Below are 20,697 nucleotides of genomic sequence, written 5' to 3'. Positions count from 1 at the left end.
GTACCGATTAACCTTGCCACATGTGTGGAAGGTTACTTTCTCAGAGTAAACATTTCCTACACAGCTGGGATTTTTCCGGAAATGGTCCAACATCTGACTAGCAATTTTTTGACGAATCTGCAAATAATGTCGCTTCAATGCATACACAGTTTGAACTTTTTAAGCGTGCAAGCGAAGTCGTTTTTGTGATCCGTTGAGTGAGGGATATTTAGATTTCGTAATGCTCGGCGAAATGACTTTTGTAGGTTTCTTTGGAACGTGTCTCTGATCTGCTCTATCATTTTATCAGATGTACGTTTTTTGCCAGAAGGTAACTATTTACGTTCTCTGTGGCTAGGAACTTTCCTCACGCCACATCATAGACTGAGGTGCAGTCATTTCTGATAATTATTTAGCAAGTGAAACAAAACAGAAGGGAGCGTTTAAGAGAAAAAAAACTGCACAATACATCTTGAGATACTTCACATGGTACCGAGAACAGGAAGTATCTTTCAGCTCTTTTAATTGCATTTGGAAATCAGGGAGGTTTCGTGTTAATCCATATTTAACAGTGCGAAGCCCAAATAGCTTTTTTCGTTCACGAGATCCAGGAATAAGTTAACAGCGGAGCTAAGGTTGATGCCGTGTTCCTAGACTTCCTGAAAGCCTTCAGTACATTTCCTAATAGATATACGGGTTGACTTTAAGACTTCGATTCAAAGAACAGAAGTGCGTCGTTCTTAAAAAAGAGGATTCATTATATGCAACGGTAGCGGCCTTAGTTGGCAACGTGTTAGGAAATGTGGAGAGAGACAGACAGGCGATTAGCGCCTGAAGCAAAGCTGGGCAGCCGACATATATATAATTAATGAAACGAACTAATAAATCCGGTACTAATTATTAACATATTCTCCATCTTATGACAACTGCGATTAGATAAAGAAAATTTTACGCCAGACGCGTTTCGCTTTTATTTACAAAGCATCTTCTGTGTCATTCTGGAAAAACGTATACGTATGTTTGTAGAGTTTGGTTGTTACAGACTGAAAACAATATTTCTCTATAAAGATGGCGCGCAGTTTACTTACGGTGTTTCTGTCCCTATTTCACATATTCTGGAAAGCGCAGTTTTTCTTTTTTTATTAGCGGACGTTAAGGTCGAAAGGAATTTTATTGTACATATGCACTTAGCAGTTTTTTGTCGTTTTGCGCTTTCTCTTTCACTGCATTGGCGTTATTTGCACTTCACCTCACTTTACAAACAGAACTGCACTTAAAAACGTTCGCCTCAGGACAGTATTACAGTGTTTAGGCTCCTTCATTTGTTTTTCGTGTAGTTTATGAGCGTTCCCGTGTGTGTGTGTGTGTGTGTGTGTGTGTGTGTGTGTGTGTGTGTGTGTGTGTGTGTGTGTGTGTAAAAAAGAGAAGAGAGAGAGTATCCGAAGAAATGAGTTTAAGTTTCTCACTAAAGTGATCCTGCGTGTACTGCCGCTTTGTCTAATAAAATGTTACTTCTACCCACATACATCTCCCGAAATGACAACGTTGAAAAAAAATCGAGAAATAAAGCTAGTACAGAGATTCACCGACAACCTTTCTTCCCTGCCGGCCGCGGTGGTCGTGCGGTTCTAGGCGCTCCAGTCCGGAGCCGCGCTGCTGCTACGGTCGCAGGTTCGAATCCTGCCTCGGGCATGGATGTGTGTGATGTCCTTAGGTTAGTTAGGTTTAATTAGTTCTAAGTTCTAGGGGACTGATGACCACAGCAGTTGAGTCCCATAGTGCTCAGAGCCATTTTTTGAACCGTTCTTCCCACGCGCCATTAGCGTGTGAAACAGAGCAGGGGGATCAATTAGTGATACCAGTAGGCCGCACACCGCCAGGTGGACTGTGGAGTATTGATGCAAATGTACATAAAATACTACAACATCTGACGGATCGGCCGTGTTACAGCGGCAGTGGGTTTGTGCAGTCAGCGTCTCAGTGTTGCAGGTATCACACGCATTACTAAAAAAAGTCGCCCCTTCCCCCAATCCCCCCACGTTTCTAGTGTGTATGTAAAGACTAATCTCAAGAATACCTGTAAGGATTTTGATACGGATTTCACTAAAGGACAGACGAATTCACGAGCAAGATTTCTGTACATGATCTATTACTGGTTCGCTAGGCAAGCTGTCCGATCGTAGATACTTAGTACTACCTATGCGTAGGCGGAGCGGGTCGCTAGTGCTGAACAGCGCAGTGAGAGACGCGTTGAAAAAGTCGTTATGCTTCATGGTGAGCTTTATCGACCAAATTCCGAAACGAGTCAATATACAACGTCCTCCAATATCCCGCTCGCACAATAACTACGACTCTAAAATTAAGGAAATGGCGCCTTACATTTAAGAGCACCGACAACCTCTCTTGCCGAGTATCGCCCGCAAATGGAATAGATCGAAAGGAAAATGAATCCGTTCACAACATTTACTCTCTGCCACACACCGTACTGTAGCTTGTGGAGTACAGATTTAGATTCTATCCTTCCCTTGGTTGTGCTCCGTCTAGAACGAACTCATTGTCGACAGGACGGTGAACCCCATAATTCTTTCCTTCCTTCCTTCCTTCTTAACGAACTGGTGATGCGTCTAAAAGTTCACAAACATGTCACGTCAGAAGTGAAGGCGATGATAAAATTCTCTAAAGTAGTGTCAGTACTGGAATCAATAGCTGATCTGCAGTCGAACCTGCATAAGCCGGAGCTGAATGGACCATAAATTTTTTTCTCGCTTATAGAACATTCTCACTTGCCTGGTTCCTAACTTATATACGTTAAGAAGAGGTTTTCCTTACTACGTATTTAGCAGTTACATCTGTCATTGAGTGTTAAGAAAAAAATGGAAACAGGATAAAGAATACAGGCGGAATTAAGAAATAAAGACTGGCAAGGTAATTATCTGAAATATTCATTACGTACAACAGTACACATACTTCAAGGAATCGATCAGCTTCATTCACCATATCCAGGGGCCGGTGACCTCCCAAATCAACCAACCACTATATCTATTGCGGACGGCGAACTACGAGTGCGATTTGAATTGGCAATTTATTTGGGTATCATACGCAACCAGTCACTTTTTTTTTTTTTTTTTTTTTTTTTTTACTTTTACAGGATTTATTTTCTGCACCACTTCGGCTCGTCATCAAATGGAGGTGTTACAGGGACACTGTCTGGACCATTTCCAGCTAGTCGCTGTGGTCATGGTGCTGGCGGAAATACGGAAATTTAGTTACCGGAAATGACAAGTCAATGAAATAGAAAGGTTGTTACTTTTTGAGCACGTAACCTGCACTTCCTTGCGATACCTATGGCAAATGGCTCTGAGCACTATGGGACTTAACTTCTAAGGTCATCAGTCCCCTAGAACTTAGAACTACTTAAACCTAACTAACCTAAGGACATCACACACATCCATGCCCGAGGCAGGATTCGAACCTGCGACCGGAGCGGTTGCGCAATTCCAGTCTGTAGCGTCGCCACCCCGGCCGTCCTATGGCAAATACCTTCTGATAATGTACGTTTTGCAGGCTATACAAACACACAGAAACACATGGTATTTAGCAGCACTTGGTTTCACACTCAATTGCGGCAAGTGAAGTCTGAACTGAAGTACAAAGAATGTGAGTATGATAGGTATAAAAATTTTGGCACACTGCAATCTTTCACTTGCATTACACATTCGATAAATTATCTATGTTTGTAAGTTTCAGTTACTTCTGTCAGCAGCAAGACTACAGTGTCTGGCTGCACATGGTCCACATAATGTTCCTGTAATGACTCCAACTGATGACGATCTTTCAATGCCTTCAAAACTAGTCATTGGTACAGGAAATAAACCATATCAAAATTTAAAAAAATCGACTGCGTGCGTGTTATACCCTCATAAATCGCCATTCTACCAGTTTCTTTTCTGTTTTGGCGGTTTGAAAATGTTTTTCATTTCGTAAATAGGCTATGTATTATCAAAAACTGATTCATGAAAATTAAAAACGTTTGTTGACCATATTAATCGCATCTACAGTTTGTAGTATCAAAAGTGTATAACAATGGACACATATTGGGTAGATAAATTGTTACCTCGCATATCCCACAGGTAATTCTTGTTTAGAGTAGTGGAGGGATAGATAAATGGTTTCATTGTCAGTTGTAGAGGTCTGTACACGAAATAAACAACTCTCCCTTGTAGAAGTTTCTATGTTTTCACTTATACAAGTTTTAGTAGGTGAAAATGACGGGACCCGGTGATTAGGCTCAGAGCTTTCTCACTTTTCTAAGTTCGGCTCTAATTACTGCAGTAATGATAAACATCGTTGTACGTACATGTCACGCAGTTTTCTTTTTCGGATACGACTGCCTCGTCTAAATACCTCATTTGCGAGCCTTTCTATCTGGAATACGACGATCCTGCTCATTAGATAACGAAAAAAAAAACAATTTCCCACTCAACAAACGTTAACGTCGTACGTCACCATCTTTCCTAAGTTCATCTTACAAAAGGAAGCAAATAATCACAGTATTTCTGCTTTTGTATTTCGTTTATTTCGTCCGGCACGATATCGGACACGTGTTCTGTTCGAATGTTTAAGCTAACATAGTAGCGTTTGGACGAAACTCCGCCGCTGTTTCTATGTGCAGGCGAGACTGCTCGCACGCACAGCTTTCTAAATAACTCTTGGCTGCAATGGTTATCGGGTTATCTCCGACTTCATTAGCGACTTATCGACGTTCTTTACGTCACCAACGCAATTATATCGCCGGCTGCCTCTCGCGGAATAATCGCTAATGGCGATATACTGTAGTTTCATTTCTATTACGGACAAAGCGAGTGATGAACTTTAATATGGCTATTGAAATCACATTTCCGTTGTCTCCCTACCAATATGCAGTTGTGAAGTGAGACCGGTCAAGGTCCTCTCACACAGGACGTCAAAGAGAAATCACCTCATGCAATGAAAGCATTCTCTCCACGGAATTCAAAGAACAACTGCCTCACACAACGCCACTCTACGCTCAACATCACGTCAAAATACAGGGCTACTACAAATGAGTGAAGCGATTTCATAAATTCACTGTAGCCCCATTTATTGACATATGGTCACGACTCACTACAGATACGTAGAAAAATTCATAAAGTTTTGTTCGGCTGAAGCCGCACTTCAGGTTTCTGCCGCCAGAGCGCTCGAGAGCGCAGTGAGACAAAATGGCGACAGGAGCCGAGAAAGCGTATGTCGTGCTTGAAATGCACTCACATCAGTCAGTCATAACAGTGCAACGACACTTCAGGACGAAGTTCAACAAAGATCCACCAACTGCTAACTCCATTCGGCGATGGTATGCGCAGTTTAAAGCTTCTGGATGCCTCTGTAAGGGGAAATCAACGGGTCGGCCTGCAGTGAGCGAAGAAACGGTTGAACGCATGCGGAGAAGTTTCACGCGTAGCCCGCGGAAGTCGACGAATAAAGCAAGCAGGGAGCTAAACGTAGCACAGCCGACGGTTTGGAAAATCTTACGGAAAAGGCTAAAGCAGAAGCCTTACCGTTTACAATTGCTACAAACCCTGACACCCGATGACAAAGTCAAACGCTTTGAATTTTCGGCGCGGTTGCAACAGCTCATGCAAGAGGATGCGTTCAGTGCGAAACTCGTTTTCAGTGATGAAGCAACATTTTTTCTTAATGGTGAAGTGAACAGACACAATGTGCGAATCTGGGCGGTAGAGAATCCTCATGCATTCGTGCAGCAAATTCGCAATTCACCAAAAGTTAACGTGTTTTGTGCAATCTCACGGTTTAAAGTTTACGGCCCCTTTTTCTTCTGCGAAAAAAAACGTTACAGGACACGTGTATCTGGACATGCTGGAAAATTGGCTCATGCCACAACTGGAGACCGACAGCGCCTACTTCATCTTTCAACAGGATGGTGCTCCACCGCACTTCCATCAAGATGTTCGGCATTTCTTAAACAGGAGATTGGAAAACCGATGGATCGGTCGTGGTGGAGATCACGATCAGCAATTCACGTCACGGCCTCCACGCTCTCCCGACTTAACCCCATGCGATTTCTTTCTGTGGGGTTATGTGAAAGATTCAGTGTTTAAACCTCCTCTACCAAGAAACGTGCCAGAAATGCGAGCTCGCATCAACGATGCTTTTGAACTCATCGACGGGAACATGCTGCGCCGAGTGTGGGAGGAACTTTATTATCGGCTTGATGTCTGCCGAATCACTAAAGGGGCACATATCGAACATTTGTGAATGCCTAAAAAAACTTTTTGAGTTTTTGTATGTGTGTGCAAAGCATTGTGAAAATATCTCAAATAATAAAGTTATTGTAGAGCTGCGAAATCGCTTCAATCATTTGTAATAACCCTGTACTATCACAGTAGTATGAAACTGTAGAGTTTTATGTCCCGTCGGTGATTAGGTCACTAGAAACGAAGCCGAAGTTTGCATTGGTGGAAGAGAAAGGTCGGGTCCTTAAATGATCAACCTGCCATTTGGTTTTTTTTTTTTTTTTTTGGGTGGGGTTTAAGGGCGCTCAACTGCTGAGGTCATTAGCGCCCAGTCACTGGTGTTGGAGCAAATGGAATCTGCTAAAACTCAAGGGGATGGGGGGACATCAGAAGGACCTGACAAAGATGCAGATAAAATAAGTAAAAAGGTTAAATGTCTTTCGACAAGCCAGTTAAAGTTATAAAACGCAGAATACGAGCAGCTGCTCGAGCGTCATCAGCTAAAACATCCGGTAAAGTAGATGGCAGGGACAGGATAACACGAAATTGACTAAAACGGGGACACGACAATAAAACATGGCGCACTGTTAATCTGCCATTTGGGGAAACTACGGGAAACCTAAATATGAATAGCCAGGTGAGGATTTGAACCGCTCTCCTCCCCACTGCGGGCCCAATACCTCGCCACTGTGTCACGCCGCTCTGTGGAAACGTAGTAGTATTTATTGATGGCCAGAGAAAAAATTCGTAATGAGTGAAATGGCCACATAAAATAAATTGTAGGAAAGCCATATGCTAGGCTGAAATACATACGAAGAGTCTTAAGGAAATGCAAGCCAATCCACGACAAAAGTAGCTTACACAGCACTTGTTCGGCCGATTCTAGAGTGTTACTCGTACGTCTTGGGCCCTTATCAGGTTGGATTAATAGAAGAGATAGGCAAGATCCAAGGAAGAGAGCCGCATTCCGTTGCGCGATCCCTTAGTCGGCGCGAGATGATTCCTGTGGCAGGCGCTGCAAGAGAGGTGTCAATCACAGAGAGTTTTACTACTGAAATTTTCAGAGAGTATCTCAGGAAGAGCTGGGAAATGTGTTACTTCTCTCCATATACTTCTCGCGAAATAACCACGACTAGAAAATCAGAGCTGTGGCTAACACACTTCAATCATTCTTTCCACGTGCTACTCGCGGATGTAACAATGAAGAGGAGAACGGATAGTGGTGCGCTCCGCCACACATCGTAAGGTGGCGTGCAGAGTGCTTGCAGAGGTTTGACGTAGAAATAGAAGGAGCATCTTGACAAGGTGGTGGTTGTGGTCTTCAGTCCAGAGACTGGTTTGATGCAGCTCTCCATGCTACTCTATCCTGTGCAAGCTTCTTCATCTCCAAATAATTACTGCAACTTACATTCTTCTGAATCTGCTTAACGTACTCCTCTCTTGGTCTTTCTCTACGATTTTTACCCTCCACGCTACCGTCCAATACTAAACTGGTAATTCCTTGATGCATCAGAACGTGTCCTACCAATCAATCCTTTCTTCAATTTGTGCCACGAATTCGCCTTCTCCTCAATTCTATTTAGTACCTCCTCATTAGTTACGTCATCTACCCATCTAATTTTCAGCATTCTTCTGTAGCACCACATTTCAAAAGCGTCACTTCTGTTCTTGACTAATCTGTTTATCGTCCATGTTTCACTTCCGTACATGGCTACACTCCATACAAATCCTTTCAGAAACGACTTACTGAAACTTAAATCTATACTCGATGTTAACAAATTTCTCTTCTTCAGAAACGCTTTCCTTGCCATTGCCAGTCTACATTTTATATCCTCTCTACTTCGACCATCATCAGTTATTTTGCTCCCCAAATAGCAAAACTCCTTTACTACTGTAAGTGTCTCATTTCCTAATGTAATTCCCTCAGCCTAACCTGATTTAATTCGACTACATTCCATTATCTTCGTTTTGCTTTTGTTGATGTTCATCTTATATCCTCCTTTCAAGACACTGTCCATTCCGTTCAACTGCTCTTCCACGTCCTTTGCTGTCTCTGACAGAATTACAATGTCATCGGCGAACCTCAAAGTTTTTATTTCTTCGCCATGGATTTTAATTCCTAATCCGAATTTTTGTTTTATTTCCTTTACTGTTTGCTCAACATGCAGATTGAATAACATCGGGGACAGGCTACTACCCTGTCTAACTCTCTTCTCAACCACTGCTTCCCTCGACTCTTATGGCTGTCATATGGTTTCTGTACAAATTGTCAATAGCCTTACGCTCCCTGTGTCTTACTCCTGACACCTCCAGAATCTCAAAGAGAGTATTCCGGTCAATATTGTCATAAGCTTTCTCTAAGTCTACAAATGCTAGACCTATCTTCTAATTTAAGTCGTAGGATCAGTAGTGCCTCGCGTGTTCCAAAATTTCTACGGAATCCAAACTGACCTTCCCCGATGTCGGCTTCTATCGGTTTTTCCATTCGTCCGTGAAAAATTTGTGTTATTTTTTACGTGTTAGTATTTGACAAGGATCGGGAGCAATTTCGACAAACCTTTAAGAATTGAAAGAACTAGCAAAGTGTCGTGCAAACATTTCAAAACGTACACACATTTTTTCGAGAAAATATGTAAGGCCGCTACATACAAACAGACCTACAATGTTCGGAGGTAAATCTTCGTTTTTCTTTTCACTAATTGCTAAATAACGCCAAAAAGTCTCCCTCACTTACTCTTACTATCTCCATTAAAGCTGTTTTCGTAAACAAAGATTTTCAGAGTGTTTATGTTTTTATTTATGCACAGTGTAGGATGTTTCTTTGACCAGGTACTGTAAAACCTAAGTAATTTTCGCTTTCACATATCGACTTTCTTTCATGGAAGGACACACGCTGGAAAGGATTGTAAACCATGCAAGGTGTCATAAAAACAACGCAAGCAATTAAAATAAAAACCACAAAATCAATCACTATAACATTAGTATTCATAACCAGATAGACCCAAATCAGATACGGTACTTTCAGATAACACCACCGTTTCGGCAAGGTCATTCTATTCCTCAATAGAATTCTTGACGCTGACGTTCAGCTCCGACAGCTGTGAGAATACCATTTGGAATACACGGTGGAATGTTTTAACGTGACATTAACCTCAATGCGTACCTAACCTTACAAAGAAAGTAAATCTGCTCAGAACTGCCCGTCACTCACACAAACAAATTATGGTAAGCAAGCAAGAAAAACATGCGTCTAGAGAGACAGTAATTCAAAATTAGATTTCAGTTAAAAAGGATGACAGATGTCTTCGACACTTAAGCCGGAGAAATAAGTTGATGTGAAATCGAATTGACCTAACACTGAATCAATAAAGCATACTCCTACAACATTAACAATCTGAGGAGCTTCTAGTTTACGCTGCGTAAGGGTAACAATGTTCGTATTAAAATATTTCTATCTCTCAAAAACGCTTGAGTGCACCAATTATTAATGGTACAAGTCAATTACCAAATCCACCAATTATAATAGGTATTACTATAAAGAAAATTATTACAAATGTGTGGGCTGAAATAATAACATTATAAATCTGGTCACCTCCAATTAGAGATTCTGGTTGACCAAGTTCAGCACGAATAAGTATTCTTATTGATGTTTCTACTATTCCTGCCCATGCTCCAAATAGGAAGTATAAAATACCAATGTCCTTATGGTTTGTTGAGAATAATCATTTTTTGCGGTAAGGTAAAGTTGGCATCAACTGTAGTACGGTTCATCTGATCACTATAGCGAGTGTGGTGCTAACGGAGGTGTTACGCCCGTCCCTTCCTCCGATCTTTGAATTGACTTTCCCATTTAGTTATAAGCGGAACTGGTGTTTATCCGGTTCCGGAACCGCGATGCAAAAGGACTTTTTCAAATATACATACAATTACCAGAAATGAAAAAAGCAGTAACATAAAAATCCTGGACCTTTTAATTTACAAACTGCGTTTGTCCACTTAGCTACCGAGCAACAGATGTGAATGCACACTCCAATTATAAAAACGCGCAAATGTTTGGATTGCACTTATCTATTAAAGCGAGCGATTCAGTCACCAACATTCTACTACACTGTAAGTGCTCTTTATACAGCGATGATTCTTCTCGATTGCTTCGGCGTCATTCTACTCGGGTTTCATTGCTAATGATGTCAGCAACTAGTCTGTCTTCATTTCTCCTCCTTACGCGAGGCATCACAACAACGTTTCACCAAGCAACGCCGGTCAACTGCTGTTTGTGTATGAGAAATCGGTTGGAAACTTTCCTCATATCAGCACGTTGTAGGCGTCGCCACCGGCGCCAACCTTGCGTGAATGCTCTGAAAAGCTAATCATTTGCATATCACAGCATCTTCTTCCTGTCGGTTAAATTTCGCATCTGTAGCACGTCATCTTCGTGGTGTAGCAATTTTAACGGCCAGTAGTGTATGTGAATTACATAAACTAGCGTAAAATAACCCTTCCGCTACGGGCAGAACGCAATCTGCATCAACAAAATCATGATGTTCGGAAAATAGTTATCTCTAGTACACTGAAACTGCCGGCCGCTGTGGCCGAGCGGTTCTAGGCGTTTCAGTCCGGAACCATGCGGCTGTTACGGTCGCAGGTTCGAATCCTGCCTCGGGCATGGATGTGTGTGATGTCCATGGGTTAGTTAAGTTTAAGTAGTTATAAGCCTAGGGGACTTATGACCTCAGATGTTAAGTCCCATAGTGTTCAAAGGCATTTGAACAATTTTACACTGAAACTGGATTACTGAACACACTCAATGGCTAAAGCAGGGATGCCAACCGAATTCGGCTCGAAATTACGAATGTGCTGTAATTTTGGACAGACCTCGTACGTGCATGGTACGAAGAGCACCAGGGTGGGTTGACAGTACTCGCCTGGCCAGCAAACGCCCCTGATTTAAACCCAATCGAGAATCCATGGGAGCACCATGATCGAGCTGTTCGCGCCTTGGTTCCCTAACCGAGCAACCTAGAGCAGCTGGCCACGGCTCTGTAGTCTTCATGGTTCCACATTCTTATCCGTACCTTCCAGAACATCACTGACACTTTTCTCGCACGTTTCGCAGCGGTCCGCGCTGCAAAAGGTGCTTATTCAGGCTTTTGATACATGCTCGCATTAATGTGACTGGTCAGTGTAGTAAATTCCATGATGTATTTTCTATGCCTTCTTCAGCGCTGCTAGGAATGTTCTTCACTGCTACTATAAAGTGCAGGAGCTCTTCTCGATCTCAAGTTCACTGTTTAAGCGGCGTAACAAACTCTTTACAAACATTTACAAGCTGATTGTGATCGTCGTATGCCGTATCATGTATGCATACGATTGTCATGTTTGATAAAGGCACGTAGCGGAACCGAAGATTCCTCCCACTGAAGTTTGAAATGCGAAGACATTGCGGCTGTGACACAACGCTGACTAGCCATCGCATTTCCCGTCACTCCCCACTGCGCCGCAACTGCTCTGCTGCCTGTGTTTACCGTGTAACTGCCGGAAATTTCATTGTTGCATGTCTGCTACTTGTTGTTCAATGCTCTATTTAGTAGAACGTTGTGTTGCATATTTTGTGAATTTCGAGATGGCAGAGTTAGAGCAGCAACGCGGCTGCGTTAAATTGTTTTCAAGAAAACCTTTACAGGGACACACCTAATGATGCAGGAAGCTACGGTGATGTTTGCTTAAGCGACACTCGGTGTTACGAATGGTTCACACGGTTTAAAAATGGCCAGACGGAAGTTGATCACCCTCCTTCAGGACGCACTTCAACATCTGCCGACGACACTCATGTCAGAAACGTCAACGAAACTGGTCTGCCAATCGAAGACTGACTGTCCGAGGGATTGCAGACGAATGTAGCATTTCAGTTGGGTCATATCATGAAATCCTGACACAGCATCTTGGAATGCATCGTGTTGCGGCCAAGTTTATCCCAAGGCCCATGAGTCGAGATGAGACCTCCCAATCAGTGAAGACCTTTTGTGTCTCGCAAATGAGAACGAGATGTTACTTAAGAGAATCATAACTAGTGATGAGACTTGCGTCTACGGTCATGATGTCGAGACGAACGTTCAGTGTTCGCTGTGAGTCAGCAATGGTTCTCCAAAACCAAAAAAAGCTCGTCACGTCAGGTCAAATGTCAAAGTCATGCTGATAGTTTTCTCTAACTTTAAAGGATCAGTTCAACATGAATTCGTGCCACATGGTCAAACTGTCAACCGCTGGTACTATCGGAACGTGTTGCGGCGAGAAAATGAGAGAAGGAAACGGCCTGAAATGTGGAGAGACAGTTCACGGCTCTTGCACCACGTTAACGCACTTGCACATTCATCCATGTTGGTGCGTGACTATTACACAAAAAAGAAATCACTGTCCTGTCTCAACCTCCGTACTATCCAGACCTGTCCCCTGCGGACTTTTTTTATTTCCAAAGTTGAAATCCCCGTTGAAAGGACGAAGATTTGCAACGTTAGAGGAGACAAAAGACAATTCGCAGACGGCGCTTCGCGCAGTCCAGCAAGGGACGTACGATGCCTGCTTTCGGAAATGGAAACAGCGTTGGCATCGGTGTTATCAATTGTGCAGGAGAGTATTCCGAAGGAGCCCATGCACAATAAGTAAAAGATAAGAGCAGAAAAATTTTGTGGACGAATTTCGGAATTTTATAAACAGACCTCGTACACAGCTAGCTATGTGGCACTTAGCGTTGTCCTGCTGGTAGATGCCATCGTGCCGAGGAATAACAAACTGCACGGTCCACATGGAGAGATGCATACTTATATTGATCCACTGTGAATACCAGAATGACGACATCACTTTGAGAATGACACGAAAACATTCCCCAGATACATAACGTTCCCTCCTCCGGCGTGGAATCACCTGAATGTTGTTGCAAGGTGTTTGCTTTCAGACGTCTCATGCGGTAAACGATAACCTCCGTCTGTCTGATAGACCATAAAACGTCATTCACCTGAAAAGGGAACCTGTCGCCACACAGAGAAATTCAAGTTGCGGTACGCGTGCAAATCCCAGTCTTCGTCGCCGATAAACAGCACGGGTGCAAGAACCCGGAGGCCCATATGCAGCAACGTTCTCTGAACGCTCATTGGTAGCACCTGGGTTCGTCTGAAAGATAGTAGACAGTGATTGTGGTGTAGAGAGAGCAAAGGAGAGAATGGCTGTGTGAGAGAAAGAGAATGACATAGTGTCAGCGGAACATAGTTGGCTGTGACAGAATAGAGAGAAGCAGACAATGCCAGCGCGAGAGGAATAAAGAGAAGGAGAAAGTGGAAGTGGATGAGAGCCAGTGATAATGAGAGACAGAATCTATGACAATTACAATGAGGAAGGGAGAGAAGAGGCAGCAGCATTAGCAAGTAATCAATATTAGCAGCAAGAGAGAGGAAGAGAGAGATATAGACAATGAGAGAACTTTCCGACAGTGAGAGGGAGAGGAGAAGAAGGAAGGAGACACTGTCTGTGAGACGGGAGGCAGTGACAGATAGACACAACGATTGGGCTAAAAGAGTGATGAGAATGGGCAAGTGGTAATGGATGGGAATAGGCGACTAACAGTGATGAACTAGTGGGTGTGAGCGAGTTACAGTTAGACGAACTTGTGGGAGCGAGAGTTTCGCGTGTTAAAAACAGCGCGAGTATGTTCACGTTTCAAAATTTTTAAAGGTGTTGAAGGTAGAATGAGGCAGCTGGTTACACACTTTTCAGTCACAGTCATTTGAACGGTAGCATATTCGCCTTTTTTGTGCTCAGATAGATGCATTTTTCCGGTGGTGAAATGATACAGCAGCATTACGGTTTCAGTTTATTTATTTAATTTATGCCAGTGAAAACTCATTTAGAGTGGCTTACACATTTCTGTCTCCAAAATTAATTAGCCTGAAAAAATATCCGGTTTCTCCTGTAAGGTCTCCACACGGCTCCCCCCCCCCCTTTCTGCCCTGCGCTGTGTTGGGTTGTCGCATCATTGATCATTGACACGCATGTCGCCGAAGTGGCGTGAACTAAAAAGACTTGCAATACGGCGACCGAACCCGGAAGGGGATATCCCGGCCAATAAATGCCATACGATCATTTTTTTTCACCCCGTCTACTCCTGAAGCACACTGGCTTTGAAGCTGTGCCCTACAAGTATGGAGAGAGGTCCTCTTGAAGTTGAAGTTAAATAATTTATTTTTAGAAATGAAGACGCCTTCATCTGTAACGCACACGGGTACCGGTAGCGTCTGCCGTGACGGCGCCGCGTAGTGCAGCGCAGCGCCTGGCAGCCTCTACGGAGCAGACTGCTAGCCGGCCGCTCCCGGCCCACGGCACGGCACAGCGCGGCGCGGTGTGGCGCGGGCCGCGACCCAGTTCTGGCCACGCCGCAGGTCGATAGGCGGCGTTTAGCGTCGCCACGGCAGCGTGCTCCAAGCGCCCAGGCGCACGCCGTCTCCGAGTGACGCACGCCGTCTCCGAGCGGCGCACGCCGTCTCCGAGCGGCGCACGCATTTTCCCCACACCTCCCTCTTTCGCACCGTATTCAAAACATTATGAATCACCGCGAAGGGAACGATCTATTGATACGTAATCAGCAAGGTTTCAGAAAACATCGTTCTTGTGCAACGCAACTAGCTCTTTATTCGCACGAAGTAATGGCCACTATCGACAGTGGATCTCAAGTTGATTCCATATTTCTAGATTTCCGGAAAGCTTTTGACACCGTTCCTCACAAGCGACTTCTGATCAAGCTGCGGGCCTATGGGGTATCGTCTCAGTTGTGCGACTGGATTCCTGATTTCCTGTCAGGAAGGTCACAGTTCGTAGTAATAGACGGCAAATCGTCGAGTAAAACTGAAGTGATATCAGGTGTTCCCCAGGGAAGCGTCCTGGGACCTCTGCTGTTCCTGATCTATATAAATGACCTGGGTGACAATCTGAGCGGTTTTCTTAGGTTGTTCGCAGATGATGCTGTAATTTACCGTCTAGTGAGGTCATCCGAAGACCAGTATCAGTTGCAAAGCGATTTAGAAAAGACTGCTGTATGGTGCGGCAGGTGGCAGTTGACGCTAAATAACGAAAAGTGTGAGGTGATCCACATGAGTTCCAAAAGAAATCCGTTGGAATTCGATGACTCGATAAATAGTACAATTCTCAAGGCTGTCGATTCAACTAAGTGCCTGGGTGTTAAAATTGCGAACAAATTCAGTTGGAAAGACCACATAGACAATATTGTGGGGAAGGCGAGCCTAAGGTTGAGTTTCATTGGCAGGACACTTAGTAGATGCAACAAGTCCACTAAAGAGACAGCTTACACTACACTCGTTCGTCCTCTGTTAGAATATTGCTGCGCGGTATGGGTTCCTTACCAGGTGGGATTGACGGAGGGTGCAAAAAAGGGCAGCTCGTTTTGTATTATCACGTAATAGGGGAGAGAGTGTGGCAGATATGATACGCGAGTTGGGATGGAAGTCATTAAAGCAAAGACCAAATTTCAGTCACCAACTTTCTCTTCCGAATGCGAAAATATTTTGTTGAGCCCAACCTACATAGGTAAGAATGATCATCAAAATAAAATAAGAGAAACCAGAGCTCGAACAGAAAGGTTTAGGTGTTCGTTTGTCCCGCGCGCTGTTCGGGAGTGGAATGGTAGGGAGATAGTATGATTGTGGTTCGATGAAGCCTCTGCCAAGCACTTAAATGTGAATTGCAGAGTAATCATGTAGATGTAGACGTAGACTCGGGAAAAAAACATTCCTGATCTTCTTCCTCACAGACGTTTCGCCTATAAAACTTTCACCTGAACATTCCATACACTAACAACAGCTGGGCATGCAAGAGCGGATTTCTACAACGTGGGTTTTCACGTGACAGTAAGACGTAGAGTGTAGGGTTGGACACATGATCACATCCAAAATATTACACAACTGAACCGCGTAACGCCTTGTTTGTGGAAATTTTCTTACGAACACTACACAGACAAGAGTACAGGAAATGGCGCTTCGCGAACAAATAGTTTAATCATTTATCGACGGTATTCGAATAGTCGACCGAAGTATAATAGAAACTTGAAACGTCTCTGTGCAGTCGTTTCATAACACTCTTGTCTCACTGGATTCTGTGCATCCTATTCTGTCCACTGCCTGATTGCGGTTTAATTTATTAACTCTCCCAGAAAGACTGAGCAAACGAACTGAGGCTTATTAAATTATATTATCTTTGATTTTTTTGTGTTCCATAGGAAATCATGACCTGTATTTATTGCGTTTCTCCCTTCACCCTACCCTATGTGTGCGTAAGTGTGACTGAATGTGTGTTTTTACGAGTGGTTTCGGGTTTCTTCTGTGGGGGACGCTGAGTCGGTTGTCGTCTGTTAGGAGCAGGCGATGTTTTCTTCTCGTTTGGAGTGTAGCACAGGATGACCAACTTAGGATCCCAGTACCTGGACAGAGAGGTTTACTCCTTTTACTCTGAGGATGGATTGTCTGTCAGGTTGGTGGCGGAAGGCTACCCCTATGGTAGCTTCCGTTACATCGGTAGTTAGGCGAAGCTCGGTGGAATAAGAACACTGCAGCTAGTGATTGGTGAGTACAGTTCGTAGATTCTAGAGGGGGTTTCTGCTGACAGGAAGTAGGTCGAATTAGAACTTCCCTATGTTAAATTCATGGCATATTTAAGTACTTCAGCTTAACTGAAGCGTGTGTAGTTATGTATTTTCGTAATGTGGCATAATTATTTTGTTAAAAATCGGCGATGATGGTGGTTGAAATTAAAAGTGTGCCAGTTGCTTTGTTCCTTTCGGACAGTCGTGGCCATATAGATGGAATGATTGAATTATTGTCTTCCACTTCCCTTTTGTGTGTTTTTTCTTTTTAATTGCGCGATTCTCCAATTTTTACGAATTATTCAGTTACACTTTTTTATTCAGGCACCAGTCATGCGTATTCATAGGATATACATCAAACTCAGTAATGAAATAAATGTGCTACGTAAAAGATAAACTCTACGTCCTTGGTCTTTCTCATTGATGCCAGTTTTCAAATTAATTCTATATTCCCAGATTTTTTTAAAAGTTAATCTGCCTGCTTGTGATGAACAAAAATAGGAAAAAAGATCAAAGTGAACGGTGTACTGTCTCAAAATTAAGAAATTATCACATTTAATTAAGCTCATTGACACATGATATACAACGCAGTTCATCTTGTTAGTTTCTTTAAAAAATTGCATTCTTATAATTAAATTCTTAATTTAATTAAACTGATAATTTTCAGTTCGGTCTTTTCTTGATTGTTAGGAAGGGCTTGGGCTGGTGGCGACCCTGTAATTTTTAAATTTATAATTGACCTTGTGAGGTGGCTTAACCAGAAATTGCCCACAAGGTTTACATCTCCATTATTCATGGCACGTAACGTATGTCCAGCCTCGGCTAGGATCCGTTTACAGTTCTACATACATACTTTACAAATAACGTTACAAAATCTGAGATAAGGTTTTAGAAAAAAAATTGATAATGATGGTGGCCTCTTCAACTGATTAACTGAGAGTGCTTATGGGAGCAAACGGCGAGATAATCAGTCCCACGATTCCGAAGTGAGTTACGGAAGAAAAAGGGACTGCTGAAAGTGGACGGACCTAGTCAGGTGAGTCAAATTATAAAATAATGAACATTAAACACACACAGTAAAAGCATAAAAGGTGAGACAAAATCTAAAAACTGGAAAAAAGGGGTGGTCATGGGCTCACAGGCCGAAAAGACTGTAAAAGAAGTCCCAACCATAACCAACCTGCCCCTGCTCCGAGACTAAAGGAGAACTTTATATCTGGAAATAAGAACCACGTTCACGGAGGAAACAGAGGACCTCAACCAACTGTGGATCGTCTGCTAATATTAAATTTAAGGAATCGGGAAGACCATACTTAACACGAAGGGCTGAAAGAAGGGGACATTCCACCAATGTGTGAGATATCGTCAGTCTGGCCTCACAACCATATTCTAGATCTACATCTACATTTATACTCCGCAAGCCAACCAACGGTGTGTGGCGGAGGGCACTTTACGTGCCACTGTCATTACCTCCCTTTCCTGTTCCAGTCGCGTATGGTTCGCGGGAAGAACGACTGTCTGAAAGCCTCCGTGCGCGCTCTAATCTCTCTAATTTTACATTCGTGATCTCCTCGGGAGGTATAAGTAGGGGGAAGCAATATATTCGATACCTCATCCAGAAACGCACCCTCTCGAAACCTGGCGAGCAAGCTACACCGCGGTGCAGAGCGCCTCTCCTGCAGAGTCTGCCACTTGTGTTTGTTAAACATCTCCGTAACGCTATCACGGTTTCCAAATAACCCTGTGACGAAACGCGCCGCTCTTCTTTGGATCTTCTCTATCTCCTCCGTCAACCCGATCTGGTACGGATCCCACACTGATGAGCAATACTCAAGTATAAGTCGAACGAGTGTTTTGTAAGCCACCTCCTTTGTTGATGGACTACATTTTCTAAGGACGCTCCCAATGAATCTCAACCTGGTACCCGCCTTACCAACAATCAATTTTATATGATCGTTCCACTTCAAATAGTTCCGCACGCATACTCCCAGATATTTTACAGAACTATTACCAGTGTTTGTTCCGCTACCATATAATCATACAATAAAGGATCCTTCTTTCTATGTATCCGCAATACATTACATTTGTCTATGTTAAGGGTCAGTTGCCACTCCCTGCACCAAGTGCCTATCCGCTGCAGATCTTCCTGCATTTCGCTACAATTTTCTAATGCTGCAGCTTCTCTGTATACTACAGCATCATCCGCGAAAAGCCGCATGGGACTTTCGACACTATCTACTATGTCATTTATATATATTGTGAAAAGCAATGGTCCCATAACACTCCCCTGTGGCACGCCAGAGGTTACTTTAACGTCTGTAGACGTCTCTCCATTGATAACAACATGCTGTGTTCTGTTTGCTAAAAACTCTTCAATCCAGCCACACAGCTGGTCTGATATTCCGTAGGCTCTTACTTTGTTTATCAGGCGACAGTGCGGAACTGTATCGAACGCCTTCCGGAAGTCAAGGAAAATAGCATCTACCTGGGAGCCTGTATCTAATATTTTCTGGGTCTCATGAACAAATAAAGCGAGTTGGGTCTCACACGATCGCTGTTTCCGGAATCCATGTTGATTCCTACATAGTAGATTCTGGGCTTCCAAAAACGACATGATACTCGAGCAAAAAACATGTTCTTAAATTCTACAACAGATCAACGTCAGAGATATAGATCTATAGTTTTGCGCATCTGCTCGACGACCCTTCATGAAGACTGGGACTACCTGTGCTCTTTTCCAATCATTTGGAACCTTCCGTTCCTCTAGAGACTTGCGGTACACGGCTGTTAGAAGGGGGGCCAAGTTCTTTCGCGTACTCTGTGTAGAATCGAATTGGTATCCCGTCAGGTCCAGTGGACTTTCCTCTGTTGAGTGATTCCAGTTGCTTTTCTATTCCTTGGACACTTATTTCGATGTCAGCCATTTTTTCGTTTGTGCGAGGGTTTAGAGAAGGAACTGCAGTGCGGTCTTCCTCTGTGAAACAGCTTTGGAAAAAGGTGTTTAGTATTTCAGCTTTACGCGTGTCATCCTCTGTTTCAATGCCTTCATCATCCCGGAGTGTCTGGATATGCTGTTTCGAGCCACTTACTGATTTAACGTAAGGCCAGAACTTCCTAGGATTTTCTGTCAAGTCGGTACATAGAATTTTACTTTCGAATTCACTGAACGCTTCACGCATAGCCCTCCTTACGCTAACATTGACATCGTTTAGCTCCTGTTTGTCTGAGAGGTTTTGGCTGCGTTTAAACTTGGAGTGAAGCTCTCTTTGCTTTCGCAGTAGTTTCCTAACTTTGTTGTTGAACCACGGTGGGTTTTCCCGTCCCTCACAGTTTTACTCGGCACGTACCTGTCTAAAACGCATTTTACGATTGCCTTGAACTTTTTCCATAAACACTCAACATTGTCAGTGTCGCAACAGAAATTTTCGTTTTGATCTGTTAGGTAGTCTGAAATATGCTTTCTATTACTCTTGCTAAACAGATAAACCTTCCTCTCTTTTTTTATATTCCTACTAACTTCCATATTCAGGGATGCTGCAACGGCCTTATGATCACTGATTCCCTGTTCTGTACATACAGAGTCGAAAAGTTCGGGTCTGTTTGTTATCAGTAGGTCCAAGACGTTATCTCCACGAGTCGGTTCTCTGTTTAATTGCTCGAGGTAATTTTCGGATAGTGCACTCAGTATAATGTCACGCGATGCTCTGTCCCTACCACCAGTCCTAAACATCTGAGTGTCCCAGTCTATATCTGGTAAATTGAAATCTCCAGCTAAGACTATAACATGCTGAGAAAATTTATGTGAAATGT

At 43.3% G+C, this 20,697-nt stretch overlaps 1 protein-coding gene across 1 annotated transcript in view; it reads right to left on the bottom strand.

The window, feature by feature from the left end:
• The window catches only part of LOC124784259 (G protein-coupled receptor kinase 1), a 1,113,962-nt gene that overhangs the window by 641,888 nt on the left and 451,377 nt on the right, over window positions 1-20,697 (bottom strand). The window lies entirely within an intron of this gene.

Source organism: Schistocerca piceifrons, chromosome 1 (genome assembly GCF_021461385.2).
Source record: "Schistocerca piceifrons isolate TAMUIC-IGC-003096 chromosome 1, iqSchPice1.1, whole genome shotgun sequence".
NCBI lineage: Eukaryota > Metazoa > Arthropoda > Insecta > Orthoptera > Acrididae > Schistocerca > Schistocerca piceifrons.
Note: the sequence above shows the minus strand (reverse complement) of the source record. Positions and strands in the feature narration are given on the sequence as shown.